Source organism: Rattus norvegicus, chromosome 6, assembly GCF_021556685.1.
Source record: "Rattus norvegicus strain SHRSP/BbbUtx chromosome 6, alternate assembly SHRSP_T2T, whole genome shotgun sequence".
In the NCBI taxonomy this organism is placed as follows: domain Eukaryota; kingdom Metazoa; phylum Chordata; class Mammalia; order Rodentia; family Muridae; genus Rattus; species Rattus norvegicus.
In genome coordinates, this window is record NC_141539.1 from 12,821,676 (window position 1) to 12,839,930 (window position 18,255).

The window sequence follows — 18,255 nt, forward strand, 5'->3', positions numbered from 1 at the left end:
TGGGGGGTTATAGACAGTAGGTAGGTGATGTGGGGGTTGTAGACAGTAGGTAGGTGATGTGGGGGGTTGTAGACAGTAGGTAGGTGATGTGGGGGGTTGTAGACAGTAGGTGATGTCGGGGGTTTATAGACAGTAGGTAGGTGATGGGGGGGTTGTAGACGGTAGGTAGGTGATGGGGGGGTTGTAGACAGTAGGTAGGTGATGGGGGGTTGTAGACGGTAGGTAGGTGATGTGGGGGGTTTATAGACAGTAGGTAGGTGATGTGGGGGGTTTATAGACAGTAGGTAGGTGATGTGGGGGGTTGTAGACAGTAGGTGATGTGGAGGGTTGTAGACAGTAGGTAGGTGATGTGGGGGTTTATAGACAGTAGGTAGGTGATGTGGGGGGTTGTAGACAGTAGGTGATGTGGGGGGTTTATAGACAGTAGGTAGGTGATGGGGGGGTTGTAGACGGTAGGTAGGTGATGGGGGTTGTAGACAGTAGGTAGGTGATGGGGGGGTTGTAGACGGTAGGTAGGTGATGGGGGGTTGTAGACAGTAGGTAGGTGATGGGGGGGTTGTAGACAGTAGGTAGGTGATGTGGGGGTTTATAGACAGTAGGTAGGTGATGTGGGGGGTTGTAGACGGTAGGTAGGTGATGTGGGGGGTTGTAGACAGTAGGTAGGTGATGTGGGGGGTTATAGACAGTAGGTAGGTGATGTGGGGGTTTATAGACAGTAGGTAGGTGATGTGGGGGGTTGTAGACAGTAGGTAGGTGATGTGGGGAGTTGTAGACAGTAGGTAGGTGATGTGGGGGTTTATAGACAGTAGGTAGGTGATGTGGGGGGTTGTAGACGGTAGGTAGGTGATGTGGGGGGTTGTAGACAGTAGGTAGGTGATGTGGGGGGTTATAGACAGTAGGTAGGTGATGTGGGGGGTTGTAGACAGTAGGTAGGTGATGTGAGGGTTTATAGACAGTAGGTAGGTGATGTGGGGGTTTATAGACAGTAGGTAGGTGATGTGGGGGGTTGTAGACAGTAGGTAGGTGATGTGGGGAGTTGTAGACAGTAGGTAGGTGATGTGGGGGTTTATAGACAGTAGGTAGGTGATGTGGGGGGTTATAGACAGTAGGTAGGTGATGTGGGGGGTTGTAGACAGTAGGTAGGTGATGTGGGGGGTTGTAGACAGTAGGTAGGTGTTGTGGGGGGTTGTAGACAGTAGGTAGGTGATGTGGGGGTTTATAGACAGCAGGTAGGTGATGTGGGGGGTTATAGACAGTAGGTAGGTGATGTGGGGGTTGTAGACAGTAGGTAGGTGATGTGGGGGGTTGTAGACAGTAGGTAGGTGATGTGGGGGGTTGTAGACAGTAGGTGATGTCGGGGGTTTATAGACAATAGGTAGGTGATGGGGGGGTTGTAGACGGTAGGTAGGTGATGGGGGGTTGTAGACAGTAGGTAGGTGATGGGGGGTTGTAGACGGTAGGTAGGTGATGTGGGGGGTTTATAGACAGTAGGTAGGTGATGTGGGGGGTTGTAGACAGTAGGTGATGTGGAGGGTTGTAGACAGTAGGTAGGTGATGTGGGGGTTTATAGACAGTAGGTAGGTGATGTGGGGGGTTGTAGACAGTAGGTGATGTGGGGGGTTTATAGACAGTAGGTAGGTGATGGGGGGGTTGTAGACGGTAGGTAGGTGATGGGGGGTTGTAGACAGTAGGTAGGTGATGGGGGGGTTGTAGACGGTAGGTAGGTGATGGGGGGTTGTAGACAGTAGGTAGGTGATGGGGGGGTTGTAGACGGTAGGTAGGTGATATGGGGGGTTGTAGACAGTAGGTAGGTGATGTGGAGGGTTGTAGACAGTAGGTAGGTGATGTGGGGGGTTGTAGACAGTAGGTAGGTGATGTGGGGGGTTATAGACAGTAGGTAGGTGATGTGGGGGGTTGTAGACGGTAGGTAGGTGGTGTGGGGGGTTGTAGACAGTAGGTAGGTGATGTGGGGGTTTATAGACAGTAGGTAGGTGATGTGGGGGTTATAGACGGTAGGTAGGTGATGTGGGGGGTTGTAGACAGTAGGTAGGTGATGTGGGGGGTTGTAGACGGTAGGTAGGTGATGTGGGGGGTTGTAGACAGTAGGTAGGTGATGTGGGGGGTTATAGACAGTAGGTAGGTGATGTGGGGGGTTGTAGACAGTAGGTAGGTGATGTGAGGGTTTATAGACAGTAGGTAGGTGATGTGGGGGTTTATAGACAGTAGGTAGGTGATGTGGGGGGTTGTAGACAGTAGGTAGGTGATGTGGGGGGTTATAGACAGTAGGTAGGTGATGTGGGGGTTGTAGACAGTAGGTAGGTGATGTGGGGGGTTGTAGACAGTAGGTAGGTGATGTGGGGGGTTGTAGACAGTAGGTGATGTCGGGGGTTTATAGACAGTAGGTAGGTGATGGGGGGGTTGTAGACGGTAGGTAGGTGATGGGGGGGTTGTAGACAGTAGGTAGGTGATGGGGGGTTGTAGACGGTAGGTAGGTGATGTGGGGGGTTTATAGACAGTAGGTAGGTGATGTGGGGGGTTTATAGACAGTAGGTAGGTGATGTGGGGGGTTGTAGACAGTAGGTGATGTGGAGGGTTGTAGACAGTAGGTAGGTGATGTGGGGGTTTATAGACAGTAGGTAGGTGATGTGGGGGGTTGTAGACAGTAGGTGATGTGGGGGGTTTATAGACAGTAGGTAGGTGATGGGGGGGTTGTAGACGGTAGGTAGGTGATGGGGGTTGTAGACAGTAGGTAGGTGATGGGGGGGTTGTAGACGGTAGGTAGGTGATGGGGGGTTGTAGACAGTAGGTAGGTGATGGGGGGGTTGTAGACGGTAGGTAGGTGATATGGGGGGTTGTAGACAGTAGGTAGGTGATGTGGGGGGTTGTAGACGGTAGGTAGGTGATGGGGGGGTTGTAGATAGTAGCTAGGTGATGGGGGGGTTGTAGACAGTAGGTAGGTGATGTGGGGGGTTTATAGACAGTAGGTAGGTGATGTGGGGGGTTGTAGACAGTAGGTAGGTGATGTGGGGGGTTCATTGACAGTAGGTAGGTGATGTGGGGGGTTGTAGACAGTAGGTAGGTGATGTGGGGGTTTATAGACAGTAGGTAGGTGATGTGGGGGGTTGTAGACAGTAGGTGATGTGGGGGGTTTATAGACAGTAGGTAGGTGATGGGGGGGTTGTAGACGGTAGGTAGGTGATGGGGGGGTTGTAGACAGTAGGTAGGTGATGGGGGGGTTGTAGACGGTAGGTAGGTGATGTGGGGGGTTGTAGACAGTAGGTAGGTGATGTGGGGGATTGTAGACGGTAGGTAGGTGATGGGGGGGTTGTAGACGGTAGGTAGGTGATGTGGGGGGTTGTAGACAGTAGGTGATGAGGGGGGTTTATAGACGGTAGGTAGGTGATGGGGGGGTTTTAGACGGTAGGTAGGTGATGGGGGGTTGTAGACGGTAGGTAGGTGATGGGGGGGTTGTAGACGGTAGGTAGGTGATGTGGGGGGTTGTAGACAGTAGGTAGGTGATGTGGGGGATTGTAGACGGTAGGTAGGTGATGGGGGGGTTGTAGACGGTAGGTAGGTGATGTGGGGGGTTGTAGACAGTAGGTAGGTGATGGGGGGGTTGTAGACGGTAGGTAGGTGGTGTGGGGGGTTGTAGACAGTAGGTAGGTGATGTGGGGGATTGTAGACGGTAGGTAGGTGATGGGGGGGTTGTAGACGGTAGGTAGGTGATGTGGGGGGTTGTAGACAGTAGGTGATGAGGGGGGTTTATAGACGGTAGGTAGGTGATGGGGGGGTTTTAGACGGTAGGTAGGTGATGGGGGGTTGTAGACAGTAGGTAGGTGATGGGGGGTTGTAGACGGTAGGTAGGTGATGTGGGGGGTTGTAGACGGTAGGTAGGTGATGGGGGGGTTGTAGACAGTAGGTAGGTGATGGGGGGGTTGTAGACGGTAGGTAGGTGATGTGGGGGGTTGTAGACAGTAGGTAGGTGATGTGGGGGATTGTAGACAGTAAATAGGTGATTTGGGGGTTGTAGACAGTAGGTGATGGGGGGGTTGTAGACAGTAGGTAGGTGATGTGGGGGATTGTAGACAGTAAGTAGGTGATGTGGGGGTTGTAGACAGTAGGTGATGGGGGGGTTGTAGACAGTAGGTAGGTGATGGGGGGTTGTAGACGGTAGGTAGGTGATGTGGGGGGTTGTAGACAGTAAGTAGGTGATGTGGGTGATTTCTTTCATTTCCTTCTGCCTACATTCCACGTGAAGTGCTTCATGGGGATGTACCGCTTTCTCTGCACAGGCAGGAGGCTGGGGGCTGATGGTAACAGAATCCAGAATGGAGGCCCCAGGTCTGGAGTGACACCTGTAGTCACTACCTACCTCATTGTCTTGCTGCTATGTATCTGAGGCAGATGAACATACTGATAATTTGATAAACTCGGAGCTCCATTTCATCAGCAAAGCACGTGGCATCTGGAATGTGCTTCGTAATTATACCTGTGAGAAAACATCACAACCAAACCAACTTGGGGAGGAAAGGATTTATTTGGCTTACTCTTCCACATCCCACTGCACCATCAAAGGTCAGGACAGGAACTCAAACAAGGCAGGAACCTGCAGGTAGGGGCAGCGGCCATGGAGGATGCTGTATTACACCTCATTGCTTGTTCCGGCTGTTTTCTTACAGAACTCAGGACTACCAGCCCAGGAGTGTCCCCTTTCACAATGGGCTGGGTCCTCCCGCATCTGTCACTAATTAAGAAAATGCCCTCTGGGCCTGTCTACAGCCCCATCTTACGGAGGCATTTTTCTCAATTGAGATTCCTTTTCTCAGGTGACTATAGCTTGTGTCAAGTTGACATAGAACTGTCCAGCCCTGATCCCCTACCTTCATCGTGGCCTGAACTGAGAAATCAAGGCTTCTGGTCCTAAACCAGCTTCCTTAGGAGAGCTTGGCTGATGTTCTGAAGGGGAAAAGACAGACCCTTCATTCAGTTCCATGACTCAAAGGGAATTTCTGTGCCTTACAGGTTTGAGGGTGGGGTAGCACATCCCATCCTATGTACTAGAAAGGGAAAGGCACTGCATAGCAAGGCTAACGTTGGAGCTGGAGAAGTTGTGCAGGGGCTAAGAACACTGGCTGCTCCTTACTGGCACACTTGGTTCAATTCCCAGCACCTACATGGTGGCAGCTCAGAGTCATTTGTAAATCCAGGGGGCTCTAATGGCTGTTTCTGGCCTCCTCAGACAACAGGCACACACATGGGGCACACACACACACACACACACACACACACACACACACAGAGTCAATATACCCATTTACATAAAATAATAAAGTTTTTTAACGACTAACGTCATAGCTGCTCTTGCAGAGGGCCCTCGATGGGCAGATCTCACCCACCTGTAATCCCAGCCCCAAAAGATCCGAAGCCTTCCTCTTCTGACATATCAGGTATTTACACACACACAGTACACATAGACACACACAGAAATAAAAGTACATCTTAAAATAGAGTAAACTTAGAATTCAAGATTGTCTCAGGCTTAAGGCTACAGGAAGGATGGTTGGCCACGGCACGCTTGGGTTGCCAGACTTCTGGGAGAGTGGGCAGTGGGGCGGGGCCTGATTTCTGAGGAGAAAAGCAGCTAGTGGATCTGTGAGGGGAGTTCTGTAAAGTCATCCAAGTGACTTTAAAAGTGGCCTCTGTAGTTCTGAAGAAAGAACCAGCAGGCACGTTTCCTCAGTCCTGTGGTGGGAGATAAGACATGTCTCTCTATCTCTTTTTGCGCCTAGATCTGTCTCCTTGACCGACTCAGGTGGGTCGTGCTTGCCGCCGTTGGGTTCAAAATGATTCAGCACCCGGGGCCTTTCTGAGTGCAATCACCACGTCTCTCTTAGCAGTAGGAACGCCTCCTGAGAAATGCGCTGTCAGGACATCTAATCTGGATGCGTGTCATGCCCCGGTGTCCTGCCCCAGACCTAAAGAGAAAGGTTGTCATATAGAAAAGCAGGCAAGCCGGATTGCTCAGTCTACGGCGGATCATGGAGGAACATACCTGTAGTCCCAGCACTGGGAGGTAGAGGCAGAAAGATTAGTTCAAGATTCTCCTCAGTCAAGTTTCAAGTTGGAGGTGTCCATGGCTACACAGAGAAAAAGTCTCAAGAAACAAGCAGGTAAACCAAGCCAGCATGACCAACCCACCCACCCACCCTTTCCCAGGCTTTCCTCCTTACTGCTCCCGAATTACCTAAGACAGTGATATGAGTTTATGATGTTTGTCTCCTGTTGTCTAGCCGATAAATTTGAAAATAATCACGTGGCTCTGAACCCACCTCACTTACCGGCTGTTTTCCCCACAACCACCTACTCTTCTTCACAGAGGTCTGCAAGAGCCTACCTAGCCAGGTCTAGCAGGCAGCAGTTGCAAGGCCCAATGCAGCCACCAGGGGTCAGCCTTCCCCAGGCCGTGAACCCAGAGACTCCGCTCAGTCTGAAGCTCCACTTTGATCTTTCAGTTTGGGCTCCCATCCTAGTAGCCAGCACCCACTGCTCCCAGAGGGAAACGTGAAGTCAAAATCGGGGTGTGGAAATAAGGCTGTCGCAGAAACCTCAGGGACACGTTACATTTGAATTCTCTATCTCCCCTGATTTCTGTTATACATACATGCATATAAATATATATATATATATTTGTATGTATATATAAATATATGTATATATATTTGTGCACATATATTTGTGCAGCATATATATGTATATATGTATGTATATATATATTTATATATATATATATATATATATATATATTTGTTTGGGTTGTTTGTTTTTAAGACCGGGTCTCACTATATAGTCTTGGCTGACCTGGATTCACCTCTGTAGACCAGGCTGACTTTAAACTCACAGAGATCTGTCTTCCTCTGCCTCCGAAGGGCTGGGATTAAAGGTGTGTGCCACCATGTCTTGCTACAATAAACTAAAATCAAATAAGCCATGTTTATAACCTATAATTTCAAACTTCTGGCCTCCAAAATCTCGAGCTGTGGCCTTCAGTCTCAGTAGCTCTCATCAAGTCCCACTGAAATACCCACTATAGTCACTCTTCTCTCTGGTCTCCAGCTGCTCATGAGGCCTGCTCGGGTCTGAAGGGCCTCCCCAGTGAGAACAAGCTGAGTGTCGTGGTCAATATTGCTTTGTGGTGGTTTCGAAAGAGCCCCTGAGAAGCTGCTTTTGTTGAACGGCCCTGGCTTTAGCGTGACCCACAGATGACTGAGGGCGGGACACCATCCCTGCATGTGTCTCCATCCGCTTTGCTTTGGCAGAGGACACTGAGAAAGCTCACACTCCTAAACCTGCAGTCATCCTGGCTCCCAGGAAAAACAAAACTTCAGCAGGCAGAATCCCCACTTCCCAGAGGAGGCAGGAGTAACCATCACCCGAGATCTGACTTGTCCCCTCAGATAAAACCTTCCGAAGACTTTTGCAGACTGACACAATGATGGGAGGGGGTCACACCTTGGCAGGTCACTCTTTTGTGAGTTTGAAGCCAGCCTGATCTAGATAGTGAATCCTATGCCAGCTAAGTCTACGCAGTGCTTCACCTTGACCCTTGCCAGAATCCATCCTCTGTTTAAACCTAAATGCTCTGCTGATAGGGTCATTTACCATTTGCTAGATGGCTCATGTAGTAGGAGAGAACTTCTTCAAGTTATTCTCTGACATCCCTTCATACACATTTACAGCCTGGTCTAGACAGTGAATTCCAGGCCAGCTAGAGCTACATGGGGAGATTCTGTCTCATGAGACAGAGAGAGAGAGACAAACAGTAAACCTCTTCTGTCTTTTCTCTATCATGTTCCTTTAATTGACATGATGGCCGGGGGATTCACCCTGGCTTTCTGGAGCTGCCAGAGCCCAGGCCTTGAAACTCCAGTTATGAATTGTAAAAATATACTCACCAGTAAGTTTTTGATAGATTTACAGAGCCTAGTATGTATCTAATGGTCTTCAATAACACCCGAAAATGGGCTGAGCATTTCGGGGGGGGGGTGTTCTTTAATTAGAAGTAGAATAATGTTCAACTCCAACGGAAATAAATGTGTTTGTTTAAAGAATTATCGAGAGTGGCTTAGGCAACTAAGGTCAGCTGTTGTCTCACGATATTCTGGTGGAAGAGAAGAAGTGTATGCTGTGGAGGGTGTAGACCCCACTCAGCAAGTCTGTCTTCATCCATGTTCTCCCTCTCTCTCCCAACAAAAACTCTCTGTCTCTGATCCTCTAATGTTTTTTTGTAAGTGATAGCACTGTGTGACAGTTTGAATAAGAATGGCTCTCATGGGTTCCTGTGTTGAAAATTTACGCACCAGGGAGGGGCACTATTTGAAAGGATTAGAAGGATTAGGAGGTGTGGCCTTGTCAGAGGAAGTGTGTCACTGGAGCTAGGTTTTGAGGTGTCAGAAGCCCGAGCCTGCCCGTCTCTCTCCCTCTGCCTACATATGGGGATATGGCCTCTGGTTGCTACTCCAGCGCCTGCCTGCTTTCTGCTGTGATGATAATGGACTGAACCTCTGAACCTGTAAGCCTGCCCCAATTAAATGCCGTCCTTATCAGAGTTGCTGTGGTCATGGTGTCTCTTCACAGCAATAGAACACCTACTAAGAGACTCGTCTTTGATTTGTTGGTTTTCAAATGAATCTGTCTCCTTGTTCCAATAACGTATCCTTTCAGTTGACAAGCAAACCAACCCAGTAACAGAGGGACACATCATTTCCAGGTCTCAGCCACTGCTAGTTCAGGTCAGGCAAGTTTAATGAACTGGAGACTCTGTGTTATTGCTCTGGGAAAGTAGAGCTTGTTCATGACTTCTAGAAGTGCACAGCTCGATGCTGGGACTCAATGCTGAGAGGAGAAAACAGACCATTAAAAACAAGGTGTTGTGGTGTGTGCTGGCTGGTTCTGTGTCAACTGGACATAAACTCCAGTCATCACAGAGAAAGGAGAAATGCCTCCATGAGACCCAGCTGTAAGGCAATTTCTCAACTACCGATCAAAGAGGAAGGGCCCAGCCCATTGTAGATGGTGCCGTCCCTGGACTGGTAGTCCTGGGTTCTATAGGAGAGCAAGCTGAGCAAGTCAGGGGAAGCAATCCAGTAAGTAACATCCCTCCATGGCCTCTGCATCAGCTCCTGCTTCCTGACCTGCTTGATTCCAGTCCTGACTTCCTTTGGTGATGAACAGCAATGTGGAAGTGTAAGTTGAATAAACCCTTTCTTCCCCAACTTGCTTCTTGGTCATGATGTTTGTGCAGGAATAGAAACCCTGACTAAGACATGGTGCATATCTGGAATCCCAAAACTAGGACGGTGGAAGCAGGGGACCACCATGTGGTCATCAGTGGCTGTGTAGTGAATTTGAGGTCAGCTGAGGATACGTGAAACCCCATGAAAAACAGGCAAACGAACAAACAAACAAATCTCTTTTTCTCTGCTTAAAAATATCATAGCTTCTTTTGTTATTCCTATTAATAACCCGTTTAGACTAAAGGTGGACATGCCCCAAGAACATTTCCACTTAACAGATGGAAAAAGTTAAAACGGAAACACCCAGAGACAGTGTGGAGTCCAGCTGCTGGCACAGTCTGCACTGGTGGACGCTGTTGCTGCTGAGTTTTTGTTTGTTGAAATTCTGTTGGTGAATATTCTCTGTGCGGGAGTCATCTCCGCGAGGCGGGAACAAGTAGAGAACCCGTAAGCTTAAAGCACTTACAGAGGGGGATCAGGAGCTCAAGACCGTCTTCTGCTGGATAGCAAGTTCAAGGCCAGCCTGTTCTAGAGAAGATGGCAACACAAAGCAAAGCTGTCAAGTTGGGAAGCAGGAACAGGAAGTGCGAGAGGAATCCGGCCCCTCTCCAGGGCACCCCCAGCTACCCACTCCTGCCGCCTGCCCCCACCACAAGAACTTCATCTCTGATTTTCCTTACAGGATTTCCTGACACCCACGAGGACCCTAACGAGGCTCTAAGGAGGATCCACTGTCCTTAGGATGTTTCCTAGAGACTTTGGCAAAGGCGGCAGCAAGCGAAGAGACAAAAATTAAAGGCCAAAAATCACAACTGTCCTTCTCCACCCTCTAACAAGCAGACGTGGAGTGTTTGCTGTCCACTGGCTCTGACCTGTATAAATGTCTCATATAAACAGTTGGAGCCTAACTCCCAAAGCCCCTGGGGCCTCACCCCAAATGGCCAGTCTGGAGGAAGGACAAAGGGGGTTTCAACATCCACTACCTGTGGTTATTTGAATAGGAATGGCTCCGTACACTCCTGTGTTTGAATGCTTGGCCCATAGGAGGTGGCACTGTTAGTGTCATGCCCAAGTCATGGGGACCCCAAAGACAGCCAAGGAGCTAATTCTGTTTTTTTAATTTTTATAGGAGCTGGGGACCAAACTCCAAGCGCTAGGCAAGCGCTCTACCACTGAGCTAAATCCCCAACCCCAAGGAGCTAATTCTGATGTAAACACAAGGGTCTTTATTATGAGCTCAGGGAAAGGCCTCTCACTGTCCCCCTAGGCCTGGGTTAGAGTCTAGGAGTGCAGGGTATTTACTGTGGTTTCAGCTTGGAGAGCGTCCATGTGGGTCAGCCAGTTAGTATTTTAAAAATTGCATTTCTGGCGTAATCTGCAGGAACCAAGCATGGAGACAAAAATCACTCGATGAGCAGGATGGCTAAATTAGCGGTTCTCAGCTTGGGAGGTGTGGCCTTGTTAGAGTGGGTGTGGCCTTGTTGGAGGAAGCACATCACAGATCCAGATGCAGAACTCTCAGCAATTCCTACAGCACCACGCCTGCCTGGATGCTGCTGTGCTTCCTGTTGTGATGATAAAATGGACGGAACCTCTGAAACTGTAAGCCAGCCCCAGTGAACCGGGTTCTTTATAAGAGTTGCCTCAGTCATGGTATTTCCTCACAGCAACAGAATCCCTAACTAAGACGCCACCTAACTAGATAGTGAGCTGCACTCTTAGCCATTACAATCCCACCCCACTCAAATGTCCCATGACATTTCCTACCCGCTCCTTCTCAACAAAGTGACTCTCCCTGAGAACTGGCCTGCTGTGTTTATGTCTGTTTAATAGCAGACTGCTTACTGAAACCTTTATCTCAGTTCGCTCTGCTAAGTATTTTCTCCGCCTCACCGTGACACACTGTTGACACAATGGTGACATCACAGCCAGCAGCAGTTTGCTCAGAGCAAAGAAGGTGAGTTAGGTCCACTGGAAGAGCGGGAGACTGAGCCTGTCCGCAAGGCCTCTGCTGCCGCTGGCCTGGCCGCCGCTGGAGAGAGAAGCACGGTCATGCTAAAGAGCAGCTGAGCTTTTTAACAGCTCGTTTATTCTTCCTCTAATTCAGCCCTGAAGAATTACCTGGGCACACTTGAATCACCTTTGGGGGCTTGTAGCACACACCTGAGGAGATTACAGTGATTTCCTGAAGGATTCCTTGACTTGATGATAACTCGGGAAGGAATGAAGACAGAAACAGCACGTGCAGGAGAAACCTAGGATTGCTTCTGCTGTTAGGCGGGTATGGGCTGCTGCAGAGACACAACTGGATAGAAGCATGCTCCAGGAGGATGGGGAGGTTCCATGGGTTCCCAGTCTCCTGGGCTCAAGGTCCCTGCTGTGGGGCACACTTCCTTCCATCACATACTCTAAATGCAGGCTCGATTGGCTGACAGTATGTATGCTTTCGGAATCAAACCAGGAAGTGGAAGACTGTAGTGAGGCACAGTGACACTTTTCATCCTCTGTTCTTACTCTGGGAAGATCTACCCACATCTTTCCAGTCCGGTAGGTACCAGAGCTCAGATGATGATGTGTTAGTCACTTTCTTGCTGTGACAAAATGCTGATGAAAGCAACTTAAAGAGGAAAGGGTTTCTTTAGCTCACAGTTTGAGGTACAGTCAGTCTAGGGTGACACCAAAGCTTGGGGCAGCTACAATCAGGAAGAAGAGAAAGATGAAAGTTTGTGCTCTGCTGGCTTTCTCCTTTCTGTTCAGTCTAGGACCTAGCCTAGGGGATGGTGCCACCCACAGTGGACAGGTCTTCCCACCTCTTTAACCCAAACTATATGAGCCTCACAGACAAGCCCAGAGGCTTGTTTCTAGGTGATTCTAGATCCTGAGTAGTGGCATTATGGATGTGAGCCACCACAAACTCTCTTCACCTACATTAGAAATTATTGGTTTTGGTTTTGATTTTGGGAGAGTCTCATGTGGACCAGGCTGGCCTGAAACTCAGAGATCCACCTGTCTCTGCTTCCAGAATGCTGGTATCAAAGGTAGGTACCTCTGATGCCCAGCTTCCAACGCATTTATTTTTATATGCTATTATCTTCTAAAAGTGTCTTCCTGTTTTATACGAGAGTGGAAATGAGAAATATCTCCCCTATGGAAATAAAACCACTCACTCATAACAAAGTTGGTTTTCCAGTCTTCTAAGCATTGAGAGGAGCGCTGCCGAAATCAGAGCTATCTCAGCAGCCTTTGTTCTTCTTGCTGTTCATTCAATTTTGGGTTAATGAGGCAATATGTTTGACAGACATTGTTCTACCAACAATTATGTGAGCAGCTTAATATTTGTTTGCATTTTCTCCCCTCAACAGAATAGAACTGAGCACGCTGCCCTCTTGGGTTCGTCTGGAATGCAGAGTGGGGATTTAATGTTGGTCAAAAGTAAGTCACCGGGATTCTCGGATTCTTGTTCACACGTGGTTTCAGCACAGATCTCTACAGACGCTTGAGAGCTGAAGGGCACAGCAGCTTCCTCATGGGCAGGCTGCATCTCTACAAGTGTGTAGGCATTGAATCTCCAAGCTCACAGAACTGTACGCCAAGGATTGACTAAGAGTTTGGGCTTGGATTAGGTCATTTTGGAAAAAGTTATTAAAATATTTAGGGAAAAAGTGACACCAAAATCGACCCTCCACCCAGCTTCCTTACCCAGGAGGGCGAGTCTGAGCCTCCCTGCAGAGGACATGGTAGATCTGGGACACTGGAGCTTTTCTCTCAGATAATCCCTGGTGCTGCGGGCAAACTCTTCCACACCCAGAACAAGAGGAGAGAGAGCTCAGCCTTACTTTCTGTTTCTGTGTTGCAGGAGACAGCAGTCAGAGCTCAGCCTGGTCCTTGTCACCAGCAAACCCAGAGCTCACGAAGTGCTTGGTTTATGAAGTTTGATTACGGAGAGGAGCAGTCTCCTGACACAAGAGCGGCTGTCTATTGATCGTCCACGATGGCCAGGGCAATCTGATAAGTGGTCTAGTCTATGGCCTCAAAGCCTCAAAGCCTCAAGAGGGCTCAGTGGGAAAGTCAGCAGGGCTCAGTACTTGCTCTAATAGGATTTCAGAGAGGAGGAAAACTGAGACAAACATTTATCACTGACTTACCGCGTACTAGTATTGTTTCTGGTTTTTGTGGTGCTGTGGACTAAAGCCAGTCTCTGCCATCTATCAGGCAAGCGCTTTATCACTGGGCTACACCAGTGGCTCCTGCTATGCCTTAATGTGTTCACAGAGAGCACCCAAGATCCTATAAAAATAGAGCCTGCGTGGCCACCATTTTGTAGAGCGGGGAGTTGAGCTTCGTTAAGGCTATCAAATATCTTCTTTGAGTTATGGAAAGTACCAGAGCTGGGATTTGGGCAGAGAGGTAGACAGACGGGGACAGAGGCCATGTCTAGGTAAGAAACATGGAGAACTTCCAAGATGGCTGGCCGGAGACTAAAGCCTGGCAGCTTAAAACAAAAGACCTCTTTGACTTTCATTCTCTCCAGGAGGGCTCCTTGTCGATTGAATTGGAGGGCTCCTCCAAGCCAGATCAGGACAGGCTTATGCCAAAGTATCGGCTGCCCTGTCTGTTCAAACCACTGTCTCAAACCTGGGACTAACAGAGAGCTGCCTAATTAACATATCAAAATGGATGGGCCTGGCCATCAGGTGCTCCCAGCATCCCTCAGACTCTAGCTGATTATACAGGGCAACCCAGTCCAGCTGGAGTTTGGGGTAGGAAGCTGGGTGTGCTGGGGTTTGAGACCTAGCACTGCTTTACACTTAATTAAATACTCTTAAAACCCCAGCTCTTTGGGAGAAGTGGAACTGAAGTCTGCTTCCTGCTTTGTAGAGGGCCCTGGCCGTGCTTGATGTGTCCTGCTGTGAGTGTTTCTCCATCTCTACTAAAAGCTTCTCTTTATGGGCTGATCCTGTCTGCTGCGGTTAAGATTTTCTCTGCTGATGCCTGTTGGGGCTTGAGAGTTTTCCGCCTTTTAATTCTTTTTCCGTTTTCTTTCTTTTCTTTATTTACTTTACATCCTGTTTATTGCCCCCCTCCTGGTCACCCCCTCCCACAATTCTTCCCCCTCTCCCTCCCCTTCTCCTCTGATCAGGTACCTCCCCCAACCCCCACCCCCACCCCGGCTCTGGCACTTCAAGTCTCTGGGAGGCTAGGCGCTTCCTCTTCCACGGAGGCCAGACAAGGCCGCCCAGCTAGAGGAACATGTCCCATGTACAGGCAACGGCTTTTGGAATAGCCCCACTCCAGTTGTTTGGAGCCCACGTGAAGACCAAGCTGCACATCAGCTACATACGTGAGGGGAGGCCTGGGTCCAGCCTGTGTATGTTCTTTGGTGGTTCAGTCTCTGAGAGCTCCAAGGCTTCGGGTGAGCTGACTCTGGATATCTTCCCTCAGAGTTCATATCCCCTTTGGGGCCTCCGATCCTTTCCCCAAGCCCCATCCACTGTTTGGCTGTGGGTGTCTCCATCCATCCGAGTCAGCTGCTGGGTGGAGGCTCTCAGAGGACAACCATGCTAGACTCCTGTGCAAACATAACAAATTATTAATAGTGTTAGGGACTGGTGCTTGCCCTTGGGATGGGTCTCAAGTTGGGCTGCTTATTGGTTGGCTGTTCTCTCAGTCTCTGCTCCATCTCCTGTCCCTGCATTTCATGTAGACAGGATAAATTTGGGGCTGAAAGTTTGTTGCGTGGGTTGGTGTCCCTATCGCTCTGTCTTTTAATTCTTTAGCAGCGAAGACAAACCTGATCAAGGCCCTTAGACAGCAACAGTGTCACTATGCCAACACTGCCTTCTTTTTTTCTTGGACAGAGTCTTACTGTGTAGGTTAGGGTATCCTTGATCCTTCTTCTACCTCACCTTCCAGAGTTTAGGATTACAGGAATAACCAGCTAAGTTTGCCTTTGTGGTATAACCGTGAACAGCAGTGCGGACTTCAACAGACAGCTGCCACGAGCGTGCAGTCCTTTGCAGGAGGATTAGGAGTTTAAGGTTATCTTTGGTAGCATAGTGAGTTCAAGGCCATCCTGGGCTGCATGAGACTCAGCTTCAAAACCCAAAACAACCAGATTCTAAGGTGCACACGGAGCTGAGTGCGGTGGCTCACATCTGTAATCCCACCAGTCTGGCTGAGACAGGGCGATTGTGGAGAATTAGAGGCTAGCCTGGGCTATACAGTGACTCCAAGAATCCTGACCTACAGTATCACACACACACACACACACACACACACACACACACACACACACACACACACACACTATCATCTATCTATCTATCTATCTATCTATCTATCTATCTATCTATCTCTCCAAGCACAGATAATATTGTATGTCTTAGGCTATAATAAATTCTGTGTCCTTTTTTCCCTATAAAACTAAAGTAAAAAGAAACATAGAAAGTCAAAAGATCAGAAACAAACAAAATACTTTTGAAAAAGAACAGAGTCAGATAATTCATGTGACCCAGCTTCCATTCTATAAAGCCACGAGAGTTGAGACAATGTGGCTCCGAGGAAGAGAAATGAAGATCTACTGCTCTCCGGTGTGGAATATGGTTCAGAAACAGACGCATAAGAGCAACTGATGTCTGACAAAGCCTCAAAGATAACTCAGTGTAGAAGATGCGGTCTTTCAGGGAGCAGCACTGGGTCTGCACACAGACATCATATGGAAGAGACTCTCAATCTACACTCCACACGCTATACACAGTCACTTAGAATGGATCACAAAAGTAACTGTGAAAGGTCTGAGGGTGTGATCTAGTGGCAGAGTCCTTGCCTAGCATGTACAAGGCTCTGAGTTCAACCCCCACGTTGCTAAAACAGGGGTAACAAGCACGAAAGAAAATAAAAACAATATAAAACCTTACATGCTAAAACTTCTAAAAGAGAATATTTGTGAATTTAGAATTTGGTTTAAGCTAAGCTTTCTTAGATGGGATACCAAAATACAAACCACAGAAGAAAAGAATTAACTTGAACCAAAATAAAGGTCTCTTAAAGGGCTGGGGTGATGCAGATGGTGTGGAGTGTGTGCTCACTGCACACAAAGTTCTGGCCTACTGTGCTATTCCAGGGTTGGGGAGGGGTATGTAAGAAGGGAGGAAAGAAAGGGGGAGGGAGGGAAGGAGTGAGGGAAGGAAGGAGGGAGGGAAGGAAGGAGGGAGGGAAGGAAGGAAGGAAAAGAGAATCTTGGGCATGGTATACACAACCTGTAATTCTAGCACCTAGGAGGCAGAGGCATAAGAATCAAGGAGTTTAAGACTAGCCTTAGCTATGTAGTAAATTGTAGGACAGCCTGGACTACGTGAGACTTTATCTCAAAATAACCAGTCAAAAAGAAACAAAAGGCCAGGTGTGGGCTCACTAAAGTATTTATTTATTTATTTATTTATTTATTTATTTATTTATTTATTTTTCCATCCATTTGTTTAGTTAGGGTTTTATTGCTGTGAGCAGACACCATGACCAATGCAAGTTCTATAAAGGACAACATTTAATTGGGGCTGGCTTACAGGTTCAGAGGTTCAGTCCATTATCATCAAGGTAGCAGTATGGCAGCATCCAGGCAGGCATGGTGCAGGAGGAGTGAGTTCTACATTTTTACCCAAAGGAAACAAGGAACAGCCTAAGCATCCTTGGAGGAGCTAGGAGGAGAGTCTCCAAGCCCACCCCACAGTGACACATTTCCTCCAACAAGGCCACACCTTCTATGCCATTCCCTGGGCCAAGCATATACAAACCATCTCACCATTCATTTATAATTCATGTAATTTTGTGTTTTGCTTACAGGTATCTGTGTGGGAGAGCTAGATCCCCTGGAACTGGAGTTATAGATGGTTGTGAGCTGCCATGTGGTTGCTGGGATTTGAACTCAGAACCTCCAGAAGAGCAGTCAGTGCCCCTAACCCCTGAGCCATCTCTCCAGCAGCCTCAACAAAGCATTTATGAACAAGTATGATGATCAGAGTTTAGATTTCAGGACCACTCGTAAACTGGGTGTATGTGACAGCCTATCTGTAATGTCAATGTAGGTGACAGAAGAAGGGAGTCCTGGGACAAAATGTCTAACCAGACTCATCCAAATGGTGAACACTCCATTCAGCAAGAACCTCTGCTCGGGCTGCAGAGACGGCTCAGAGAGTAGCTGTGTTTGCACTACAAGCACTGCCGACCTGAATTCCATCCCTGGGAACCAGACAGACAGTCATCTATGCTGGCACACATCTGTGATCTCAGCACTCCTACGGCGCAGAGGGGGCAGCGGTGAGAGAATTGCCTGGAAGTTCAGAGAGCCAGCTAGAAGAAGACACCAAAGAAACTCGGCCTCAGCAGGGTGGCAGGAGGAGACTGACTCCCAAAGATGTCCCATGTGCAGATCACACATACACAGGAAGGAAGGAAGGAAGGAATTAAAAGTGGTGTTTAATACGTAAAGTGGAAAGCAGCTGAGGAAGGTAGTGGGTGTCGACCGTAGGCCGCCACAAGCGTATGAGATACGTGTACACATCTCTCGTCACCACACACAGATACATATGCAGAAGGCGTGGGGGGCGGGGGAGACAGAGCTGGGGAGGATGAGCCACAAAACCGTGGAAGAATTTTGCAAAGCATAGATAATAAAAGAATTGATTCCTGAATATATCAGAAGTCACAACCCTCACATGTCAGAAAAGTAAACTTGACTCTGAAGCTGAGTAAAGGAGTAAATGTGATCCCAAGGGCAGTTCATGCCTGGGAAGCAAGTACACACTGACACGAACAACATAATTAGCAATTAGGGAAGTACAACTCGAGACCACCACATGCCTATCAGGATAGCTATGAAAAACGCTCCGGCGGGAATGAAAAGCAACTGGGAAATCGTTGCATTGCCAGGAGTGTGAAAACGCACAACTTCTTTGGAAGATAAAGT

The 18,255-nt window shown here is 48.5% G+C and overlaps 1 long non-coding RNA gene across 1 annotated transcript in view; it reads left to right on the forward strand.

Moving 5' to 3' along the window:
• Positions 1 to 16,415, forward strand: part of LOC134479271 (uncharacterized) — a 31,188-nt gene extending 14,773 nt beyond the window's left edge. The window contains exons 2-3 of the long non-coding RNA XR_015622660.1: positions 12,656 to 12,725; positions 13,150 to 16,415. This is a non-coding gene — a long non-coding RNA (uncharacterized LOC134479271). The remainder of the gene's footprint in view (positions 1 to 12,655; positions 12,726 to 13,149) is intronic.
• Positions 16,416 to 18,255: the final 1,840 nt, after the last annotated feature.